This window comes from Saccopteryx bilineata, chromosome 5, assembly GCF_036850765.1.
Source record: "Saccopteryx bilineata isolate mSacBil1 chromosome 5, mSacBil1_pri_phased_curated, whole genome shotgun sequence".
NCBI classification, from domain to species: Eukaryota; Metazoa; Chordata; class Mammalia; order Chiroptera; family Emballonuridae; genus Saccopteryx; species Saccopteryx bilineata.
In genome coordinates, this window is record NC_089494.1 from 203,887,112 (window position 1) to 203,911,263 (window position 24,152).

At 36.5% G+C, this 24,152-nt stretch overlaps 1 pseudogene; it reads left to right on the plus strand.

The window, feature by feature from the left end:
• The first annotated feature begins 7,515 nt into the window (after positions 1-7,515).
• Positions 7,516-8,116, plus strand: LOC136306620 (high mobility group protein B3 pseudogene; annotated as a pseudogene).
• The last annotated feature ends 16,036 nt before the right edge of the window (positions 8,117-24,152 follow it).

Sequence of the window (24,152 nt, forward strand, 5' to 3'; positions counted from 1 at the left end):
GCTTCCAGCTCCTCCCCCCTGTCTCTCTCTCCTCTCTCTCTCTCTCCTCTCTAAAATGAATAAATAAAAGAAAAAAAAGAACAGGAAATTGAGCCCTGGCTGGTTGACTCAGTGGATAGAGTGTTGGCCTTGCATATGGGCATCCCCGGTTTGATTCCCGGTCAAGGCACACAAAAGAAGCGACCATCTTCTTCTCTCTCCATCCTCTCTCCCTTTTCTTGCTCTTCCTTTCCCACCAGCCAGTGGCTCCATTGGTTCCAGCATTGACCCTGGTGATGAAGATAGCTGGGTTGGTCCAGCCTGTCAGCCTCAAGTGCTAAAAATAGCTTAGTACTGGAGCATCGGCCCAAGATGGAGTTATCTACCTTCCACTCACCTAAAAAACAAAACAAATAAACAAGCAAAGAAACAACAGGAAGTTGAATGGAAAAGGACAGGGAGTGAACCAGACAGTAGTGATAGGAGAAACAGGTGAGGTAGGGCTGTGAAGGCCAGACAAGGAGACAAGATTATACTTTGTAATAGAAACCAGCTCTTAGAAGATTTGAGCTGGATAGTGATATGTTCTGCTTTATGCTAGAAAAAAATTGGTGCTACCTTCTGGGTGGAAAGTGAGGTTTGTAGGCAAAAATGAAAGCAGGGAGATATGTGTGAAGTACTGAAAGATTCTGTGTTTAAATTTCTGTGTAAGTGTAAGGTCATTTATATATTTCAAAGTCTAGCAATAAAATGGAGAAACGTATTTCAAGTTGATCATAAGATGTTAAGATACCAGGAATATTAAAATCTCCTACTCTAGTTGCTTATGTACTTGGATAACAGCTTTTCCTCTGCACCTCTTTGTAGTGAACCAAAGAGCACGGAAGTCCTTGCCCAAGAGCTGAACTCAGAGAGGAGGAGCTCTTGCAAGTCATGCATTCAAAGCTTCAGTTGTCCTTTTAAATGCGAAGTGACTTGGATCTGAGTTAATGAAGTGGGGGCTGCACTAAACTCAATTTCTCGGCATCAGACAAATCTTGGAAGGTTGTTTCTTTTTCCCTGACATGGAAGAGAAATAAAATGAAGAAACAAAAAAGGAGGAGGAGGGCTGAGCAACATCATAGGAGGCTGAGCATAATTTGAGAAAACGACACAGGAAGCTTTTTTTGTGTTTTTAAGAACGAAGATGCCCCATTCTCCATTTCAGATTGAGTTCATTCCTGCAATGTAAATTCTCCGTCTCATAATTTCACTTGTCTAGTAAGTAAGTTTTTGTGTTACTTAAGGAAGTTAGCTGAGTTAGGAAAAATATCCAAGGGATGATAAAATGATTCTTAAAATTAATATACAAAATAAGCCTCTGAAAACTTACAGAAATATTGAGGACTGGCCAATCCAAAACTTGATGGACAGAGACTTGAGTTGTGGTGGTTGACGCGCAACACAATATACAGAGATGTGTTGTAGAATTGTGCACCTGATACCTGTATAATATTGTTAACCAGTGTCACCCCAATATATTCAATTGAAAGCAGAAAAGATAATATATTGGATCTTAAACAGCAAGTTTCCCCTACCTGTTTACTGTTTTCCCCCTAGAATTAAATATACGTATGTATATATTTTGAAACAAAATAATTTTAAAGTTAATAATAATAAAACACACTGCAAACATTGTTCAAGTAATAACCTTAAACAAGACATTAATAAAATCAATAAACTCTTAAAATAAAATAAAAGGAATCCAATTCTTCAGCTAAATTTCCCCTAAAATATAATACCTTATGCCAATGGCCCTTGCGTTCTTAAGAACAAATTATTAAATTCTATACATGCAGTAAGAATAGTGTTTCTCATATTTTTTGTTAATTTATATGATACCTATACACAGTCCTTTCTAGGAGGTATATTTATATTTGAAAATGCCACGAATGACTCACAATATAAACTTTCACATGTTTTGCAATCCTAAGGACATCCCTGATCATTCATGTGAAGCAATTTGACATCTAAAAATAATGATTTCTTACCACATTTAACAAAATCCTACCAAACCACCTGGTAACATGAATAACTTGCATTTATATATCATTTTATAATTTCTAAAGTATTTGCACATGTATTATTCATTATTTTATTTAATAAACATATACTGGTTGCATAATATGCATACAGTGCAAATTTGACCCAAACATAGGCAAAGTTAGTGTAAAATTGTGGTGTAAGGGTGGAAGTGAAAGGTGGAAGAGATGGCCCTTACTTAGTAAAAAAAAGTTGTGCAACATGAATCCTGAGTGGTCCATTTAAAAATAAACCCTGATCACATAAAGTGAGATTTAATGCTAAATGAGGCCTGTTTTATATGGGCAGCTCTAGATAAACTCTACTGCTGAGAGTTCTGCATATTGCTGCGACATAATTTTCCATGTATATTAACAGCCTTCCTGAGGAAAGCAAAACACTTTTAAATCATTCCATTTGTTGCAAAACATTACCTTGGTCTAACTCACAGGTTAGTTAAGCACATAAAAATGTAATGTTCCCTAAGGGTAAACAAAACAAAACAGAATACCATAAAAATGATGAGGTTCAGTTTGACATGGTTCCTAGGAAAAAGGGAGGTTTCCGGAGGAAATTGTTTTCAGGCCAGCTGCAAGACACTGTGACAGAGATGACTGCTTTAACACAGCAGTTTTCAACCTTTTTAAATATCATGGCACACATAAACTAATTACTACAATTCTCTGACACACCAAAAAATGTATTTTTTGCCAATGTGACAAAGAAAAACAGGTATAATTTTGACTCATTCATACCGAACGGCTATTGTTGTGTGGCCTGTTGTCATTTTTTATTTGACAATCTAAGGGAAAAGAGGTCAGTGCCCCTGACTAAATAGTTAGGAATTGCATGTTTTAAAAATTCTTGCAGCACACCAGTGTGGCGGCCATGGCACCCGGGCTGGAAATCGCTGCTTTAACACAATTTCAGAGGCAGTTAATGAGCAAGAGAGGCTAGAAAACCCCAGAAAGTGAAAATATAGTGAATTTAGAGCCTTAGCTTTCATTTCCAAGGATTGTGCTGTAAAAGTGGTTCCTCACAATGTAAAACAGTGTTCCAGGTCAATGTTTTATCCACTGCGCCACCACAGGTCAGGCCGACAATGTAAAACTGAACTAGATTTATAGTTTCCTTTCTCGTTTTGTGCTAATTAACTGTACTAGGCATTTATTCTGTTTTGACATCAGTGTTTCCCATCCATTTTGCAAACTGATCTACACACAGCAGGTAAAGGATAATGCTGCTGAGGGTAAAACCAGTGATGGTCACCTTTCAGCCACCCGCAGCATCCTGGTTTTCTGCTAGCCCCTGGAGAAAGGCAGGGGTGAGGTGCCTGCGGTAGCCCTGGGGGTAGAGGATGTTAGTTATGATCAGCACCAGGAGTGTGAAGCGCAGGGGAGTGCAAACCATGCCCAAGGCAAGGGATTTGATTCTTTTGCCAAGAGAAAAATGTCAAAAACCAACCAAGAAGGTCAGAGCTATATAGCAATTATACAAGGGATGAAAAGCAATGGTAAGAACTAAGCCAGAATGAAGAAAACTGCCTTGAATTTGCCCATTCATTAGCTTAATTACAGAATGTTGGCAGGTACCTACCTTGTGTTTGTATCTGCACGAGGCGATGCTACGCTGCCATGAGAATAAACTGGTCTCACCAATTTCATTGAAAAGCGGAGACAGACACTGAAAAGAAATGCAAGATTATGAGTTACGTGAAGGAAAATACAAAGTGCTGTAAGAACGTGTAATGGGAAGGGGATAACCTAGTCTGAGTCATTATAGATAGCAGTGAAATTTTTGCTGAGACTAAGATAATGAGTATCCTTCCTTCTTTCCCTCCTTCCATCCTCCCTTTCTTCCTCCCTTCTTTCTTACCTTCTTTCCTCTTTCAGTCCTATCTAATTAGTAACATTAACATAACATAAAATTGCAGAGTGTCTGGCACATAATAGGCTCCTAATGAATATCTGTTTTAAGAGTAAAAATGATTGCTGGACTCCTAGTACCTTCAAGACTGAGTATACTGTCCCATTTCTCCCTCGTCCTCCCTATCGCGCCCTATTACAACTAAACTTCCTGAACATGCAACGTAAAACAGGGGAAGCCTCTGAAAGGAGGAAAGAAGGCGGACTGCTTAAGGACTTGAAGAACACCCTGCAGCTGTGTTCCCTGACTCTCCTCATTGCCTTCTCCCAGATAGGCTCCTACAGGAAAGACCTACTGGCCATGGGGGATTCAGACCAGGATTGAAGCTGATCTCGCTCTGTGTCTTCTCTGTGTCAGTAAATCATGGCTCCATCCAGCACTTGACTGCCTTTTATTGTCCTTGCTGATTCCAATACCAAATGCAAAGGGCAGAAGTGTTTCGAGTCCTCCCCGGGGTAGGTAACAGATTCAATTTTTTTTTTATTGTGATAAAATGCAGATGACATAAAACTGATCACTTAATCATTTATAAATACATAATTCAATGGCATTAAATATATTTATATTGTTGTGCTACCATCACTATCGTCCATCTCCCAAATCATACAGTTAAGCATTTTTGGATTTGCTGCAACATTCAAATGGATTTGCTTTTACCATTTTTACAAATTGATTGATATGCCATTTTCTCTTTATTTCTCCTCATTTACTTTTTTCTGAATAGCACAAGGGTTAGGCTTTTCTGCAAAGGGTATAACTAACACATTTGTGTGTGTGTGAACACTTTTGAACTGCTTTCTCTTGTTCATTCAGATTTAACATTAAAGGGCCTCAAGGCCACATTGGTAATGAGATTCACATTTTGAAGGCTGCATTAGTATAGTAATGTATTTCATGCTGTTGTTCCATAATTAGCCTAATCAAATAAAATGAGATCAAGCATTTATCGGAAGGATCCAGCCTCTTCATTCATACAAAGTTATACTTAGCTAATCACAGAAGAAAATATTCTTTCCCCAGGTTTTTGTTCACATTTTTAAGCTAGTTACAAGATTTAATCAGTGTATTCTATTTCTTTCTTAAAATCTAGTGAGACCATTTTTCCTAATAAGTAAAACTAAAATAAGGAGAACAGTGTTTGGGGATTAATAAATTAATTAACTAGTTAAATCAATAGATATTTATTGATTCTGAATATACATCAGGTATCTTATTGGTCATTATTCACAGCAATGAAAGAGACAGAAACATGATCCTTGCCTTTCATGGAGCTTACTATCTCTACAGCTGCTATAACAAATTACTAGAATTCCTGTCTTCAAACAACACAAATTTAGAATTTTGTCTAGCTTCTAGTCAAGGTGGTGGTATAAGTCAATGCAAAACTCCAATAGTTCCACAGCCACATCAGAATTACAGTTAAACTACAGAACAACCGTCATTCAGAACTGCTTGAAAAAAATCTAGCTGAATAAAAGTCCTACAACTAAGGGAATTAAAAAAAGTCACATCAAGACTGGTAGCAGGGGCAGAGAAATAGAACAACAGGCTGGTCCCACACCCACACGTGGTGGATAAAAACCTGGAGGGAGATCATGGTTGCAGAGATTCTTCCTAAGGAGCTAAGGGTCCTAGGCCCACACCAGGCACCCCAACCTAAGGTACCAGTAACAGGAAGAGAAACCCTATAACTTCTGGCTGTAAAACCCAGCAGAGAAGGAGGCTGGGTGAGATGGACTTTGCAGGAGTCCCACTCAGTTCCTCTTAAAAGGCTCAGGCACAGAATTACTCAGACTCGCTTCCTCTGAGCTCCTGCTCTGGGGCAGCAGCTTGAAAGGCACTAGGGACATATGGAGAGGAACTGAACTATCTGGCACCAGGATGAGAGCTGGAGAGCAGCTTTCTCCTGGACAGAGGTGCTGACAGAGGCCCTTGTTCCTTTGCTGAGCCCTCCTCCACAGAGCTGCAGGTAGGCACCATATGAGTCTCCATCAACATGGCTATCACTGTTTGCCTCACTCTTGTGATTCCTTGAGACTTCACCCCACCAACTTTCAGATCCACCCAAGCTGTTTCCAGTGAAACAGCTTTTCCTTATGAATGACCTATCTTGGCTCAGGCTTCAAACTTTCCTCAAATCTCTCAAACAAGCAGCATCTGACCTCAGTGTGCCCGTACTTCTAGTTAAGTAGCCAAGGGGCCCCAGGCCTGGCACTAGTAGCAGGTGGCCTTAGATCACAGCTTGGTTGCTTCTGGGCATCTCCAAGCCCAGCACCAGTAGCAGCCATCTGTAGATCACTTTGCAGCTCATGCCAGGCGGCCCTGGACAGGATACAGGCAGATGCTGACCTTGGCCTGCACTTCCCAGGAGGTCCTTGAGCCAGTGCACCTGGTGGACAGCTTCAGACCATGTCAAAATACCCCTCAGCCACCTCCACAAGTAACACACTTAAGGAGATGAGTCGGTCTCCAGAGCCCTGCTAAATGAAGTCCTGCTCCATGGGCTGTGCCCCTGCACAGCTGATCCTCCATGGTACTTGGGTTACAGCCAGCCCTTGCAGCTGAGAAGCCTGGGGGTAGTTTCCTTTCCTGAGGTGCCAACAGCAATCAAGGCTTACATTCAACAGGAGGGCTTACACAGTCCTCACAGGGGATGGGGGCACACCTGGAGTGCCTAGCTCTGGTGAACGAGGAGCCTATGCCACTGGGCCTTACAGAATATCTACTACAAAAGGCCATTCTACCAAGCCTGGGAGATAGAGCAGCTCTACCTAATATATAGCAATAAACACAGAAATGCTTCCAAAATGAGGAGACAGAGAAATATGTCCTAAATGAAAGAACAGAACTCCATAAAAAGGACAAAAAAAAAAAAAGAGGAAAAAGAAGAAGAACTAAACAAACTGGAGACAAACAACCTACTAGATACCGAGTTCAAATTATTGGTTATAAGGGTGCTCAATGCACTTAGTGAGAACTTCAACAGCATAAAGAAAGGGCACGGAAACCATTAAAAAAAGAACCAGTGAGAAATGAAGGCTATACCACTAACTGAAGAAAATTTTATAGGGAATCAACAGTAGAGTAGATGAATCCAAGAATAAAATCAGCGATTTGGAATATAAGGAGGCAAAAATCATTCAATCAGAACAGCTAAAAGAAAGAAGAATCCAAAACCAACGAGGATAATGTAAGAAAGCCTCTGGGACAACTTCAAGCGCACCAGCATTTGCATTATGAAGGTGCTGGAAGGAGAAGAGAGAGAGCAAGAAATTTAAGACCTGTTTGAAAAAAAATAGAAAACCTGCCTAACCTGGTGAAGGAAATAGACATACAAGTCCAGGAAGCACAGAGAGTCCCAAACCAGATGAACTCAAAGTGGCCCCCACCAAGACACATCAGAAGTAAAATGCCAAATGTTAAAGACAAAGAGAATTTTAAAAGCAGCAAGAGAGAAGCCACTGTCCTGGAGGCAGCCAGAGCAAGGCTGAGGAATGCCGAGCTTTGTGTTGTGCTCTGTGCTGCCCAGACTAGTGAAGAAGAGTCATGATGGCTGAAGGGGACCCAAAGAAACCAAAGGGCAAGATGTCTATTTATGCCTTCTTCGGTGCAAACATGCAGAGAGGAACACAAGAAGAAAAACTGAAGGGTTACTGTCAATTTTGCAGAATTTTCCAAGAAATGCTCCAAAAGGTGGAAGCCAATGTTGAGGAAAGAGAAATCTAATTTTGATGAGATGGCAAAGACAGAAAAAGTTTGCTAAGATTGTGAAATGTAGTGTTATGTACCAGCTGAGGGAGGCAAAGTCTATTGACCCTCAAAAGCCAACATCTGGATTCTTTCTCTTCTGTTCAGAATTTTGCCCCAAGATCAGATCCACAAACCCTGATGTCTCTATTGAAGATGTGACAAAGCAGCTGGGCGAGATGTGGAATAACTTAAGTGACAGTGAAAAGCAGCCTCACAAAAATAAGGCTGCAAAGCTGAGGAAGAACTATGAGAAGGATGTTGCCGACTATAACTCTAAAGGAAGTTTGATGGTGTAAAGCGTCTTGCTAGAGTTGCCCAGAAAATGATGGAAGAGGAAGAGGAAGAAGAGGAGAAGGAGGAGGAGAAGGAAGATGAAAAAAAAACCTGTTCGTATCCTTGAAAATACCTTAGAGTAGGGGAGTACTATAATTGACACAGCTCTTACTTGAGAGGTGTCTGTTGCCCTCATTATGATTAATTACACAGTTGAATCATGATCATACGTAGTCTCTCAAAGTGCTCCAGAAATTGTCAGTGATTTACATGCAGTGGATATGCGTATCTGGAGCACCCTGAAACTGTATCAAAGTTGTTCAGATTTCCAAACATTTTTAAAATGAAAAGGCTCTCATATTCTCCTCACTCTGTTCACTTTGCTGTTGGTGTGGCAAGGCATTTAAAGATATTTCTGGCATTTGATTTTTTAAAATCTCTAAGGTGGTTATTGGCTGGAAATCCTGTGTTATCAACTGTACATACCTATACTTCGTAAAAAAAAAAAAAAATAACAAAACCACTGAGACAAGCTCATGATGCTCTCTGCTTGGTGTTGAGGATGTAGGAAGGATGCCTTCTGGAGGGGCTGTAGCTCGGGCATGCACTCTGAGTCTGGACCTGTGGACACTGCAGTAGGCACCCATTTAGCTTCAGATTGTCCTGTTTTTGTGTCTAGTAACATATCAGGCATTCTTAGCCGTGGAAAGGGGGAGGGTGTCAGCTGGTATAAGAAGTGTTGGGATCTTTTTAAATAAAGTGCTGTAAGTTTCAACTGTTTTTAAACAAACTACAGTTCTTTGTTGTCAACAAAGCGAAGAGCCACAGCATTAATGCAAGTTTAAGAACCTTCTGTACTAAACACAGTTTGCAGCATTTTGTTATTTATTTTTTTTAATGTTTAGAATGCTGAAATATTTCTGGAGTTAAATAAACAGTATTACATTTTAAAAATTTTATTTCATTAATTAATGAAAGCAACAAGATAAAAGCAGTTAGTTTCTACAAGGGAACTTCCACAGGATTATCAGCTGATTTCTCAGCAGAAACTTGGCGGGCCAGAAGAAACTGGCCAGAAATATTCAAAGAGATAAAAAAGGAAGGACTTACAATCAAGATTACTGTACCCAGCAGAGCTATCATTTAGAACCAAGATTTTTAGGCAAAGAAAGCTAAAGGAATTCATCACCACCAAACTAGTGTTACATGAATGATAAAAGGGTCTTATTTAAGAAGAAGAAAAAGAAGATAAAAAATATGGACTATAAAGTGGCATAAATATGTATCTATCAATATTTGAATCTAAAAAACAAAATAAATGAACAAGCAGAACAGAAACACTCATAGATACAAGGAACATTTGACAGCTGCCAGGGGGGAGGGTGGTTAAGAGGATAGGTAAAAAAAAAAAGGAAAAGTTTAAGAAATACAAATTGATAGTTACAGAATAGTCATGGGGCTGTAAATACAGCATAAAGAGCAGAGTCAGTAATATTCTCATAACTAAGTAGAGTGTCAATTGGGTATGAGATTTATTGAGATGATCACTTAGTTAAGTTATGTAATATATAATCTTTGTAGTATACACCTAAAATGTAAGTGGGATTGGTAGTTAGGTGATAGCCAGCAAAACAATAGAGACCTCAGGCCTATAACAGGAAAAAAATAGATTCTCTAGATTCTCACCTATGACCTTCAGAAGGAATGCAGTCAGATTTCTGACATACAGAGCAGTAAGATTGTAAGCATTACATTTTTTATGTAAAAAATGGCCATGCACATTTCTTGCCTATGGTTTTCTTCCTCCATCTTCAAAGCCAGCAATGGCAAGTTAGATCAACCTACTTTGCATCTCTTTGACCTACTCTTTTGCCTTTCTCTTCCACTTTTTTTTTTTTTGCATTTTTCTGAAGCTGGAAACAGGGAGAGACAGACAGATTCCCGCATGCGCCCGACCAGGATCCACCTGGCACGCCCACCAGGGGGCGACGCTCTGCCCACCAGGGGGCAATGCTCTGCCCATCCTGGGCGTCGCCATGTTACGACCAGAGCCACTCTAGTGCCTGGGGCAGAGGCCACAGAGCCAACCCCAGCGCCCGGACCATTTTTGCTCCAATGGAGCCTTGGCTGCGGGAGGGGAAGAGAGAGACAGAGAGGAAGGCGCGGCGGAGGGGTGGAGAAGCAAATGGGCGCTTCTCCTGTGTGCCCTGGCCGGGAATCGAACCTGGGTCCTCCGCACGCTAGGCCGGCGCTCTACCGTTGAGCCAACCGGCCAGGGCCTCTCTTCCACTTTTAAAGAATGATTTGATTGGGCCACTTAGATAATACAAGATAATCTTATTCCAAGGACCTTAATCTTTTTTTTTAAATTTTATTTATTCCATTTTTAGGAAGGAGAGAGATAGAGAGAGAGAGAGAGATAGAGAGATAGAGAGAGAGAGAGAGAGAGAGAGAGGAAGAGGAGGAGCAGGAAGCATCAACTCCCATATGTGCCTTGACCAGGCAAGCCCAGGGTTTTGAACCGGCAACTTCAGCATTCCAGGTTGATGCTTTATCCCATTGTGCCACCACAGGTCAGGCCCAAGGACCTTAATCTTAATCATGCTTGGCCAGTTAGCTCAGCTGGTTAAGTGTGTCATCTCTGAAACAACAAGGTTTTGAGTTTGATCCCCAGTCAGGGCACACGTGGGAGGCAACCAAAGAATGCACAGGAGTGGAACAACAAATGAATGCTTCTTTTCCTGCTCCCCTCTCTCTCCCTTCTTCTCTCTAAAAATCAATAAAAATTAAGCCCTGGCCAATAGTTTGGTTAGTTCAAGAATTGTTCTGGAACAAGAAGGTTGCTGGTTCAATTCCCCAGTCAGAGCTTATACCAGAAGAGCTTGATGCTACTGTTCCTCTTGCTCCCTGATTCTCTCTCTCTCAAAAAACAAAACAAAACAAAAATTCTTAATCCTATCTGCAAAATGTTTTCTTTTTCTTTTATTTATTTATTTATTTTTATTTTTTGGCATGTAAGGTAACATATTCTCACTACTAGAGAAAATTAAATTGGAAAGTTAGACCAGTAAAAATATTTTTGAAATAAATTTATTTCAAGTAACAGTTCAAATTTTTATCATGTGCTTTGAGAATGAAACTAAATTAAAAATTACTCAAATTTTAATAATGGCATTTGAAAATTTATATTAGTCTTAATTTCAAATAAGCCTATTTTATTGAAACCCAGGTAGAAAAATTATTTTTTTCCTCATGCCAACTAAAGTCTTTTTTTCTGATCATCTTGGAAGGCTCAATATTTTCAGGTTCCTTATTTAGAGCCAGTTCACCACATCCACCATACATTTTCCTAATTTTTAACTATTGATTTAAAATTTTTTTTTCAAGGCTAAAGAACACAATAGAAGATATCAAGTCAATCACAGTTAGAACCATTCATACAGACACACACACACAAACACACACACACACACACACCTTGGAGATATTATATTGCAGACTTGATTTCAGACCACTGCAATAATCCTAATATCACAATAAAGTGAGTTACACAACTTTTTATTAAGATTTTATTTACACTATATGGTAATCTATTAAGTGTGCAAAAGTATTATGTTTGAAATGTACATACCTTAATTTAGTACTTTATTGCTAAAAAATGCTAACCATCATCTAAGTTCATTAGCAAAATGATGCTAATAGAGCTACTTGATGCAGGGTTGCCATAAACCTTTAATTTGTAAAATATGCAGCATCTGCAAAGATTAATAATGTGAAGCACAATGAAACAAGATATGTCTGGTGTGTCTGTGTTTGTATGTTTGTGTGTGTGTCTGTGTATAGTTTTCCAGGATCATAAACAGCTTTATAGCAGTTAAGAATACCTCTCTCTCCTGGAAGGCTTTTTTGAAATCTGACAGAAAATCTTCAACATGTGTATTCTCTAGAACCAAATAGATTTATTTTAAGTTTATAAAAGAGAAAAAAATAGATATATAAAGAAAAATATATCCATATGATATAATATTGCAGCACATTAATAATAATAAAATATTGAAACCCATCTAAAAAAGGTATTGGTAAAAATAAATTTTGGGGTGCATATGATATATTGAAGAAAAATACTTGATCATACAAAAAATGTATATATCATATATATATGTGTATACATATATTTGTTTCTTTAAAAGAAGTAGGTTATAAAATGTAGATATTCTACACTTTCATCATAAAAACAACTGAAATTACATAATAAAAATAAATGCAGATAAAGACTTAAAAATATAAAATTTAGATATAGCAACAGATGTGCAACAGAAAGTTGAGTAGTAATACTGAATGGTGGCATACTCTGTAACATTATATTTTTTAAATTTCTAATCTTATTCAAAAGCAACTATATTTCCAATTAAGATGTCCTTTGAATTGTCATCTCAGATGTAGCCATTTGTAAACATTCATAATGAAAGAAAATAAGGAAATTAAAATTTAACAGGGTACGATACAAAGAATACAAAAGTGAGATGAAGAGGGAATTGAAGTGAGTTAAGGTAAAAATTAGAAAGAATTTAATAGCTTGATCAAATATCAACATTATCAGAATAAGTGCTATAGAATATTTAGTCACATGAACTTAAAGCATGGAGAAACTCTTTATAAATTAAGAAAAGAAATAATGATGAGCTTGAAAGTTCTCCTCTTCAACCTACTCACTTCTCTTAATCTAATAACTATTGGTAAGAAAAAATTTTCTACAATTTACTGATCTAATAGCCTTTTATTCAGCAATTTGTGAGTTGGTTAACATGTATTATAGCAGAAGTAGCTCCAAATTGATGTACAAGGCAAGAGGATTTTATAGATCAAAGTGAGAAGGAACTAGAAAGTCATACTAGGCATTTGCTGATTGGTTAAAGCAGGGTTACTTTCTTATTGGAAGCAAAATAAAATTTTAGAGTAAGCCAGGTAAATTGGGCTGAGCAGGCAACAGCTGACTGGTTGACCTAGTTCTTACTTTCCTGGGAGAGCTGAGCATATAACCTTAGTTAAGGTTAGCTTTGCTGATGTGAAGCCTAATGTGAGAGACTCCATCTTAGGCCTATTTTATATATTTTGTTTTAATCATTAGACAGGTCTCAAACTGATTATCATTTTCTCTTGGAAACTGTCCCTGATCTTTCATATACCCCTCTCATATGCTCTTCTAGACCCCTTTACTTCTCCTATCATAAATCTATATTGCAGTGTTTTTTTTAGTTGCTTGTCTATTGTTCTCTGTAGAATTGTAAAAATACAATCTCAGGATTTGAGGATTTGTATTATTCTAAATTATCACATATGGCAAATCTCCCAATAAGTATTTGTTGAATGAATTAAACATATAAAAGTGAGTACTACAATGCATGGAACAACTGAAAAAAAAAAGACAACAAATGGAACAAAAGCTGTAATCTAAAACATATTTGAAGAGAATTTGCTCCAAAACAAGACCTGAGTATATAGATATGATCTTATTATATTATTGGTAAAATAAATAAGTGGTAAAGGAAGAAAGAAAGAGAGACAGAGGAAAAAGGAAGGAAGGAAAGAAGGAAAGAAGGAAGGAAGGAAGGAAGGAAGAAAGGAAGGAAGAAAGAAAGAAAGAAAGAAAGAAAGAAAGAAAGAAAGAAAGAAAGAAAGAAAGAAAGAAAGAAAGAAAGAGAAAGAAAGAAAGAAAGAAAGAAAGAAAGAAAGAAAGAAAGAAAGAAAGAAAGAAAGAGAGAGAGAGAAAGAAAGAAAGAAAAAAAGATGGAACAGGAGGAGGAGAAGAAGAAGAAGAAGAGGAGGGAAGGAAGGAAGGAAGGAAGGAAGGAAGGAAGGAAGGAAGGAAGGAAGGAAGGAAGGAAGGAAGGAAGGAAGGAAGGAAGGAAGGAAGGAAGGAGGAAGGAAAAAAAGCTATACATTTTTAAAATTATGAGGTTAAGAAAAAATTGCACATGTGTATAGGCAAGAAAATATTCAGTTAAAGCATACAAAGAAATATCATGTTGGCTTCAGAATATCTTCAGAGTTGAGAAGGAAACTTTGAAAGCTTCCATTTGTTATACATAGGCATGTTATTTTAAATGTGACAAAAAAGGTAAGCTATTAAAGATCTCATAACTATGGCATTCACATTCTTTTCTTGAAGACTTGAGATATAAAGAAAAATTAAGGGCTCATGAAATGAAAAGTCAAGGAGTTAAGGAACTGATTTTTATCAATGAACTCAGTTTAATTTTAAAACTAAATTACTGTAAATATAATTATAGCACTGCATACAAGTGTACAAACTATTTAATGCAATACATCATGTAAAAATATAGAGAAAGCTGGAAAATAAAAGATAGAAAATTATAAAATCTGGTTATAAAATAGAAATCAAAATTAATACAAGAACTTATTTCTTATTTTATTAAAAGATAATTATTGAAATCACAAAAACATATACTATATATAAATAACATTATCGCCTGACCAGGTGGTGGCACAGTGGATAGAATGCGGAGGACCCAGGTTCGAGACCCCGAGGTCGCCAACTTGAACGAGGGCTCGTTTGGTTTGAGCAAAGCTCACCAGCTTGGACCCAAGGTCACTGGCTCGAGCAAGGGGTTACTTGGTCTGCTGTAGCCCCACGGTCAAGGCACATATGAAAAAGCAATCAATGAACAACTAAGGTGTTGCAACGAAAAACTAATGATTGATGCTTCTCATCTCTCTTCGTTCCTGTCTGTCCCTATCTATCCCTCTCTCTGACTCTCTCTCTGTCTCTGTAAAAAATAAATAAATAAATAACATTATCACATGATTTATACTTATAAAACTTTCATAGTGTAGAAAATTATGAAGTGGAAAAAATGAAAACATGTTATAGCCTTGATTTTACATATGGGAGAATATGAATATGTAAATAATTTTTTGAGTTTGATATTTAAAACCATTTATGTTGAAACTTTTAAAATATTATTTCAAAAGTAGAAACTTTTAAAATTAAAAGAAAAACATTTGTTTCCAAATAACTACGTCAGACAAAGACAGATGATTCAAAAGTAAGGATAAAAATAAACAAAATAAAGACAAAGAATAAAAACTAAAATACCAAAATAACAGAGCTAAGACAAAATATATACTTTAGAATTACCAGTAAAAATGGTTTATACTCCTTTATAAAATTCAGTGGCTTGCATTTTATCATAAGAATATTTAACTAAAATACAAACAAAATTTAATAAGCATTGAATTACACAAGAATATAACAGATGAAATCAGTATAAAAAGCGTAAGTTAAAGTAAAATTAGACAAATCTATGAATAATACAAAAATTGATAAGTTAGTAAAAGGTAAAGTGTAGAAATAAAAAAATTCAACATGTTAAAAGATCAAACATATACATTATAACTATTAATGGAGTAGTTTATATATCCTTAAAAATTTATTGATTTATGCTGACTGAGAGAAGACACAAAATAATGATTCCACTTATATCATGTTCAAGGACAGGCAAAACTAAAATATTGTGAAAGAAATCAGGCAGTGGTTGAGAATGGGGATGGGGTGGGTTGTGGGGTATTGGGTTTACTGTAAAAGAGAAGAAAGGCATCTGTTGGAGTGAGGAAGTGCTCTGTAATCAGTGGCTCTTAAACAGGGTTCAAGACTAGCACATAAGTATCACCAGGGAACTCGTTGAACAAGAAAATTCTTGGACCACACTCCAGACTTCAAACAGAAATAGAAATTCTGAAAGTAGACCCACCAATCTGTATTTTACAACCATTCCAGAGATTTTGAATATATGCCAACATTTGAGAATCAGTACCTTGTTTGCGGTAGTAGTACAAAGATGTAATAAATTATCAACAGAACTAAATGTTTAGTAACTGTTGTACTTTATGTAAATTATATTCAGTTAAATACAAAGATTTGCTGTTCAAAACAAACAAACAAACAAACAAACAAAAAAAAAAACCCCACAGCCTGACCAGGCTGTGGTGCAGTGGATAGAGCGTCGGACTGGGATGCGGAAGACCCAGGTTGGAGACCTCGAGGTCTCCAGCTTGAGAGTGGGCTCCACTGGTTTGAGCAAAGCTCACCAGCTAGAATCCAAGGTCGCTGGCTTGAGCAAGGGGTTACTTGGTCTGCTGTAGCCCCATGATCAAGGCATATATGAGAAAGCAATCAATGAACAACTAAGGTGTTGCAACAAAAAAAACTAATGATGGATGCTTCTCATCTCTCTTCGTTCCTGTCTGTCTGTTCTTATCTATCCCTCTCTCTGACTCTCTCTCTGTCTCTGGAAAAATAAATAAATAAATAAATAAACCCACAAAACACAATGGCTGATATTTTAAGATAAAAATAACAAAAATAAAAACCACCAAACAATATAAACATTGTCAAAAGAAAATAAAAAATTATCAAAAAATAAAGTTTTATAAAAAAAGCAAAGTAATGATAGAGCAGTAGATTGCACAGAAGCCCTTGAAATTAAGAGAACGTGATTTCCCATGACTTGTTCAAATACTCCTACCTGAAATAAGTTAAATGGCTTATTTCAGAAATATTGTTTGATTAGTATGTGATATGAAGTTAATATATAAAAATAAAAATGCAAATCAGTTATATTTAATTAATTGGACAGAATTCTGTGTAATATTTAATGCTCATTAAAGAACATGAGATATCAAAGATCCTTTAAAAGAGAAGTTTCTTCAATATCCTGCTCAGGGATTTGGCTTTAAAGCATGGCTTTGTTGTTTGGAGCTGGGAAATTCTTCATATTCGGATAACTTAACCAGTCAATTACTGGCAAGTGCTAACAGCTGTACTCCATTATAGACAAAATATGAACTCAAAGGTAATCTATCATACTTACTATATGTTTGTACAAGTCCCTGGATGCCTATTTACAGGATAAAGCATAGTAGTCTCAACGGAATGTATTGACTCATTTAAGAAACAGTGTATCCGTGTTGTTAAAGTGAGAGTCAGTGTCATATTATTCTAGAAGAAAATTTGAAAATCCTTTGATGTCCTTATGGGCAATTTTTAAAATGTTAAAATGATTGATAACTCTATGTAATTCCCTGTATGATACCATTAAATATTTTTCCTTAATGGTATATTTAATCCACAGAAAAAAATATATACTTTTCAAAATATGAAAACAATTGATTGTCATAAAACTCACTTATTCTAAATAAAGAATAGCATAATGACATAAGAATGCAGCATTACTTGGGGCATTTCTCTAAATTTAATAGTTGGAGAGACAGGGTAATTTGTAGAGAAATATCTCCTGATGTAAAGGTAAGCTATGGAACAGAGGTTTTGATATTAACTGTGGGCAGTGGCTTAGGAAATATGCAACAGAATACACTGACATCTCACATTCAACAACAATAACAACAATTAATAAACTGTTATCTTGACCTCCCACACACACAGCTTGACATTTTGTGTTTATCAATTCATCAACCAATCATGACATCTGAAGATCATAATCAATTTCTTCTTCTCTTTATTTTTCTATTTCTTATTAGTAACTTTTTCTTTCTCTTCTTTGCTATTTCTATTTAAATTAATTTGATATTAGGCAGTACTATTCAACAGAACTATCTGAGATAATAGCAAACAGCCATAAAACTTCCCTGTCCAGTATGGTAACCACTAGCGACATGTTGAGCACTTGAAATATAGCTGGAATGACTTAAAAACTAAGGTTCATTAATTTTAATTAATTTAAATATGATTATTTTCTATAACTAGTGTCTACTGTATTGGACAGCACAAGTCAAGGGCTTTATAAACTCACTTCATTCATACAAGTATTTAGTCATTTAAAATATCTTTTAGGAAAAACTACCTGTACTAAGCAATAGTGAATATTCAAATTCCCAAAGTGTCTAGTGACAAAGAAAGTGATAAAGATGTGTGCCCAGAGTGTTATGAAAGAATGGATGAATACTAACTAGGTGCTCAGAAAAAACTTCTTGAGGAAGGTGGTGCTTGAAATGAGACTTAATGGGTAGAGTAAAAATGAGGGAAGAACAGGTACAGGAGGCATGTATAATGTTAATAAGGCAAAAGAGAGCATGATCCATTGGGGGGAAATTATAGAAATTCAGAGTGACTGAAATCTTATATTTGAAGTAAGAAAAGTGTCAGAGGTTAGAAAGGTTTTAAGATGCAGGATGGAGAATGGGTTGGAGGGTGCAAAATTAGTGGGAAAGGCAATTGGGAGATTATTGCTGTGATCTCAGCCTGCAGTGGCAGTGAAGAGAGAAAATAAATGTAATGGAAAAAATATATTATGGAATTAGAATCAACAAGATTTGGTGATTAATTGCCTGTATGAGGTTAATGGACTCAGGGAATCAAGATACCCAACAGGTTTCTGACTGGCAAATTTGGCTCACAAGGGATTGGTGTTGTCACTTGTTAATGTAGGAAGGTTTGATCTGGGTTAAAAAATATTTCTAAGATAGCTCATTCAACATGGCTATTGGTCATAGACTTCAGTCCCTTGACATATGAACCTATTGATAGAACTTCCTGAGTTTTCCAATGAAATAGAAGGTTTCATCTCCCAGAGTAAATAATGGGGGGGGGGGGGAGAAAAAGAGAGAAAGAGAAAACAATATTTTTTTGTTTTTTATTTTTGTTTTTGTTTTATGACCTAGTCTTGAAAGTCTAACCATTAATTCTGCTCTATCATATTTTTTAGAAGGAAGTCACAAAATCCAGCTCACACTCAAGGGGAGAGAGAATCAGTTTCCACCTTTTGAAAGGAGGTGTGTCCAAGAATTTGTGGACATACTTTAAAACTACTACACAAATGTAGAGAAATGTGAGCTCATCTATTATAACAGTTAACTTTTCTCTAACATAGGGGAAAGTATGCGCTTAGAACTGGCCCTGTTAGTTTACCTCTATGAAATACATAAATGGCAATCTTCAGTGGACTTTGAGGTATGGTTTTATATCTCAGGGGAGATACTGGCAGAAGCCATGGGAAAGGATGAAATATTTCAAGTAAGTTTGGAGGGTGGAAAGAGAAGAGGGTCAAAGACAGACTCTCTTGTAGAGAACCTCCTGGGAATACTAACAGTAGTAGTATATTGATGAAAGTGGAGCCCAAAAATGATTTCAAAACCTAATAGTCAAACTGTGTGAGGAGAACCAAGAAAGTGTGGTGTACATAAATCATGAATCATTGCATTTTTAAAGAGAGGAGGGGATACAGTACACATTGACTTCAGATTACATGCTACTTCTGGAGAGGAAGAGGCAGGGGAAAGATTGGGATTTTTAAGTATTTCCTGTCTTTTACTTTTTTAATCAGATAGAATCTAAGAAAATATGACAAATGTCTATATTTGCTTAATCTGAATGGTAAGAAATGAGTGTCTGTTACATGTTATACATACTTTTATATTTAAAACTTGTATATTTGAAGTACTTATAATATTTACAAAATTCAAAGGAACTGATGAACTTTGCCATATCCTGCAAAAGGTCAAGAAGGGCAAGAACTGAAAATGTGCATTGAATTTAGTAATAAAGTGGTCCCGAGGGACCTTGATAGAAGTAATTTCAGTGAACCAGTCATAGTGGTAGAAGCCAGATTCCAGTGGGATAAGAAGTTAATAGGGAGGTTGGCTGGGAAGCTCAAAAATTGGACTTTGTAGGATCTAAAAAAGTTATTATAGAAGGTATTATACTTTTGTTACTGCCTCCTTTTAAAACAAGGTGACTTAACACTTATATCGACTAAGAAAAAAGAGGCCAGCGAAGGGGAAAGGCAGAAATTTTTTTTTCAAAGAGCTGGACAAGATCCAGAGAGCAAATAGGTGCCTTGTCATGCAAAGAATATGATTTCCTCTTTCTTTTTCTGTGTAGAGGGGACGAAAGATGAGAGGGTGAAAAATCAAGGTTCCTGTCACAGCAGGAGAGAGAGGGAGTCACTGGGATGAGAGTGGGTAATGATGAATGTGGTAAAAATGGGGGTGTCTGTTTCAGGAATCAGAAACTAAGCTGTCAGAAGAAAAGGTATTGTTAGTGCCTAGGAGCAACCACCTGAGTCACACAGGCGGGTTTCGCAGAAGCAGGTGGGAGGCAGATGTATACCAAGGAACATTACCTGTGAATGTGTGGAAATCATCCAATGATTGTCTGTGAGCCACTGGGAGAACAAGCTGTGAATCATTCATATAGTTAAAATAAATGTATCAATGTGGATAAATCAGAAGAATAGGACGCTGAGTGAAAAAAGAACAAACAAGATAGTTGCCATATGATAAATTTTATGTACATTTTTAAAACAAACAAAGGAATAGTATATTTTATAGATAGGTAAGTATAGAGAGAGCAAGAATACAAAAAAAATCTATGAGAATGATACAAATCAATTCTGTTAGTGCTGATAGGCATGAAATGGGAAGGAAAGGGAGGTTCTGTGTGGCAAACCTGCCGAACCTCATGATCGACACAGGAATCACTATAGATGTGAGCTAATATAATAAACACATTAACATATTTTTCTTATTGGTGCACATACAGATGTCTGTTATAGCATTTTCTTTTATTGTTTTATGTTTAAAATAATTTTTTTTGATACAAAGAAGGTTTATTTTTATTTTTTTTTTTATAATTTTATTTATTTAATGGGGTGACATCAATAAATCAGGATACATATATTCAAAGATAACAAGTCCAGGTTATCTTGTCGTTCAATTATGTTGCATACCCACCACCCAAAGTCAGATTGTCCTCTGTCACCTTCTATCTTGTTTTCTTTGTGCCCCTCCCCACCCCCTATCCCTCTCCCATTCCCCCCTCCCCCCCGTAACCACCACACTCTTGTCAATGTCTCTTAGTTTCAGTATTATGTCCCACCTACGTATGGAATAATACAGTTCCTGTTTTTTTCTGATTTACTTATTTCGCTTCGTATCATGTTATCAAGATCCCACCATTTTGCTGTAAATGTTCCGATGTCATCATTTCTTATGGCTGAGTAGTATTCCATAGTGTATATGTGCCACATCTTCTTTATCCAGTCATCTATTGATGGGCTTTTTGGTTGTTTCCATGTCCTGGCCACTGTGAACAATGCTGCAATAAACATGGGGCTGCATGTGTCTTTACGTATCAATGTTTCTGAGTTTTGGGGATATATACCCAGTAGAGGGATTGCTGGGTCATAAGGTAGTTCTATTTGCAGTTTTTTGAGGAACCACCATACTTTCTTCCATAATGGTTGTACTACTTTACATTCCCACCAACAGTGGATGAGGGTTCCTTTTTCTCCACAGCCTCTCCAACATTTGCTATTACCTGACTTGCTAATAACAGCTAATCGAACAGGTGTGAGGTGGTATCTCATTGCCGTTTTGATTTGCATTTCTCTAATAGCTAAAGAAGATGAGCATCTTTTCATATATCTGTTGGCCATTTGTATTTCTTCCTGGGAGAAGTGTCTATTCATATCCTCTTCCCATTTTTTTATTGGATTGTTTGTTTGTTTGTTGTTGAGTTTTATAAGTTCTTTGTATATTTTGGATATTAGGCCCTTATCTGAGCTGTTGTTTGAAAATATCATTTCCCATTTAGTTGGCTTTCTGTTTATTTTGTTATCAGTTTCTCTTGCTGAGCAAAAACTTCTTAGTCTGATGTAGTCCCATTCATTAATTTTTGCCTTCACTTCTCTTGCCATTGGAGTCAAATTCATAAAATGCTCTTTAAAACCCAGGTCCATGAGTTGAGTACCTATGTCTTCTTCTATGTACTTAATTGTTTCAGGTCTTATGTTTAGATCTTTGATCCATTTTGAGTTAATTTTTGTACAGGGGGAGAGACTGTAGTCCAGTTTCATTCTTTTGCATGTGGCTTTCCAGTTTTCCCAGCACCATTTATTGAAGAGGCTTTCTTTTCTCCATTGTGTGTTGTTGGCCCCTTTATCAAAAATTATTTGACTATATATATGTGGTTTTATTTCTGGACTTTCTATTCTGTTCCATTGGTCTGAGTGTCTATTTTTCTGCCAATACCATGCTGTTTTGATTGTCGTGGCCCTATAATAGAGTTTGAAGTCAGGTATTGTTATGCCCCCAGCTTCATTCTTTTTCTTTAGGATTGCTTTGGCTATTCGGGGTTTTTTATAGTTCCATATAAATCTGATGATTTTTTGCTCTATTTCTTTAAAAAACGTCATTGGAAGTTTGATGGGAATTGCATTGAATTTGTATATTGCTTTGGGTAATATAGCCATCTTGATTATATTTATTCTTCCTAGCCAAGAACAAGGTATATTCTTCCATCTCATTATATCTTTTTCGATTTCCCTTAACAATGGTTTATAGTTTTCATTATATAAGTCCTTTACATTCTTTGTTATGTTTATTCCTAAGTATTTTATTTCTTTTGTTGCAATCGTAAAGGGGATTATTCTTTTGAGTTCCTTCTCAGTTGTTTCATTGTTGGCATATAGAAAGGCTATTGACTTCTGTATGTTAATTTTGTATCCTGCGACCTTACTGTATTGGCTTATTGTTTCTAGTAGTCTTTTTGTGGATTCTTTGGGGTTTTCGATGTATAGGATCATATCATCTGCAAAAAGTGATACCTTTACTTCTTCTTTTCCGATATGGATGCCTTTTATTTCTTTGTCTTGTCTGATTGCTCTGGCTAGAACCTCTAGTACCACATTAAATAAGAGTGGAGACAGTGGACAACCCTGTCTTGTTCCTGATTTAAGGGGGAAAGCCTTCAGTTTAGTGCCATTTAATATGATGTTGGCTGATGGTTTATCATATATGGCCTTTATCATGTTGAGATATTTTCCTTCTATACCCATTTTGTTGAGAGTCTTAAACATAAAATTGTGTTGTATTTTATCGAAAGCCTTTTCTGCGTCTATTGATAAGATCATGTGGTTTTTATTCTTTGTTTTGTTGATATGGTGTATTACGTTAACCGTTTTACGTATGTTGAACCATCCTTGAGATTCGGGGATGAATCCCACTTGATCATGATGTATTATTTTTTTAATATGTTGTTGTATTCGATTTGCTAGTATTTTGTTTAGTATTTTAGCATCTGTATTCATTAGAGATATTGGTCTGTAGTTTTCTTTTTTTGTGCCATCCTTGCCTGGTTTTGGGATGAGGGTTATGTTGGCCTCATAAAATGTGTTTGGAAGTATTGCTTCTTCTTCAATTTTTTGGAAGACTTTGAGTAGAATAGGAACCAAGTCTTCTTTGAATGTTTGATAAAATTCGCTGGTATAGCCGTCAGGGCCTGGACTTTTATTTTTGGGGAGGTTTTTAATGGTTTTTTCTATTTCTTCTCTACTGATAGGTCTGTTTAGGCTTTCTGCTTCTTCTTGACTCAGTCTAGGAAGGTTGTATTTTTCTAGGAATTTATCCATTTCTTCTAGGTTGTTGAATTTAGTGGCATAAAGTTTTTCATAGTATTCTACAATAATTCTTTGTATATCTACAGTGTCCGTGGTGATTTCTCCTCTTTCATTTTGGATTTTGTTTATATGAGTTCTTTCTCTTTTTTCCTTGGTAAGTCTTGCCAAGGGTTTGTCAATTTTGTTGATCTTTTCAAAGAACCAGCTCCTTGTTCTATTAATTTTTTCTATAGTTTTTCTGTTCTCTAATTCATTTATTTCTGCTCTGATTTTTATTATTTCCTTTCTTCGGCTGGTTTTGAGTTGTCTTTGTTCTTCTTTTTCTAGTTCCTTAAGGTGGTAAGTTAAGAGGTTCACTTGGGCTCTCTCTTGTTTGTTCATATATGCCTGAAGCGATATGAACTTCCCTCTTATCACTGCTTTTGCTGCATCCCATAGATTCTGATATGTCATATTGTCATTTTCCTTAGTCTGTATATATCTTTTGATCTCTGCACTTATTTCTTCTTTGACGCATTCATTTTTTAAAAGTATGTTGTTTAGTTTCCACATTTTTGTGGGATTTTTTTCCTCTTTTTTGCAGTTGAATTCTAGTTTCAAGGCTTTATGATCAGAAAATATGCTTGGTACAACTTCAATTTTTCTGAATTTGCTGATGTTGTTTTTGTGGCCCAACATATGGTCAATTCTTGAGAATGATCCATGTACACTGGAGAAAAATGTATACTC